This window comes from Acyrthosiphon pisum, unplaced genomic scaffold, assembly GCF_005508785.2.
Source record: "Acyrthosiphon pisum isolate AL4f unplaced genomic scaffold, pea_aphid_22Mar2018_4r6ur Scaffold_21361;HRSCAF=23768, whole genome shotgun sequence".
Classification (NCBI taxonomy): domain Eukaryota; kingdom Metazoa; phylum Arthropoda; class Insecta; order Hemiptera; family Aphididae; genus Acyrthosiphon; species Acyrthosiphon pisum.
The window spans coordinates 59,440-61,018 of record NW_021770820.1 but is presented as its reverse complement, the minus strand read 5'-3'; positions in this window follow the sequence as shown (position 1 = coordinate 61,018).

Genomic DNA, 1,579 nt, shown 5'->3' with positions numbered 1-1,579 from the left:
AATTTAAAAATATATACATAACTACAGTTTCTTTAAGTTCAAATTAAGATGACATTTTATATTTAAATAAAGAATAAAGATTTTGTTTATTTTAATTTTTATTGTAATTAATAAATATATAAATTTTCCAAATATTTTGATTTATTTTGAACTGTTTAGGAACATTTTCAGTTTCAAATTTTATTAGTTTTCTTTTCTATATCAATAAAACTTTATTTGTTGAGTAAAAATTCTTGAAAATTTAATGCAAGGCTCCTACAATATTGTTACAATGATATATGATAAATATTAATATCTTTAGTCACAGTTTTTTTTTATAAACATTTAAAGTTCAAATCTTGACAAAATACAGAAAAATCATTTTTTAATCTAAGATATGAAAATGTAATACAAGAATCCTCATAAGTTTGTCTACCTTTATCAACCAAAAAAGGTGGGTAAGTGGATGTCGCTCTGCTGCACAGTAGGTTACAAGTGGGCTACTGTATAATGCATAGTATTAAATTTGAATTCAATGATATAATATCACTGTATAAGAAAAACGATTCTGAGCGGAGATGGTTTGTCAGTCTAGGTATTAGACATACCTACCTATTATAAGTATACTTACCTATCTATAGTATTAAAAAAAAATTGACCTATAATAGGTATTAATAATAAATTCCAAATTAATCATATCACAATATCCATCAGGTAACGCGTTATACATCAACAAATAAACCGTGGTACTATCATAGATATATAATAGTATACTTAAGAAGTTTCAAGTACCCACAAATAATATTATACAATCATTACAATCACAACAAAATAACTAAAATAGTTATTCCAAGTTTTTTAATATGTAATTTCAAAAATTTATCATGTATAGAAAATGGAAATATAAACAACCAGTGAACATTTCATGTATCTACAGTCATTCGTTTTAAAGTTACACCAAAAACCAAAATCAATTTTCTGGAAAACAGATTTTGCGTAAAAATGCCCGTTTTTCCTTAATTTTTCTTTTGTTTTTCACGGCGCTTTTGAAAACTATTGGAAAAATGTTACTTTTGACCCCCCCGATAGTACCAACTAGATTCACTTTCCTATCAGAAAAGGTATTGTTGAAGAAAATCCAAGCACTTTTACTGTCCTAAAAGGTGATGACAGACACAAAAATAAAAAAATAAATAAAAAAACACACATCATTGTAAAATCAATACATTCGTCGTTCCACTCAGAATCTAAAACCGTGTCTATAAGCAAATCAAATTAAATTTTTATGAGCGTTTGAAGTTCATATTCTTACAATATTGGATATTCACTCGATTTGTCATGTAGCAATTTTGTTATATTGTTGTACCTAATTCAAAAACAAATAACCGTAGACTCTTTAAATTTATACAATATGTTTATTTTATCAATTACTATACTTGATAAAATTTTCAAAATATTTTGACTTGTTTTGAGCTGTTACGCACAATTTCAAATTTCAATTTTTTAGTTTTTTTTTCTATGAATATCAATAAAGTTTTATTTGTTGGACAAAAAAGCGTAAAAATGTAATATAAGGCTCCTCATATATTGCTTTAATAGC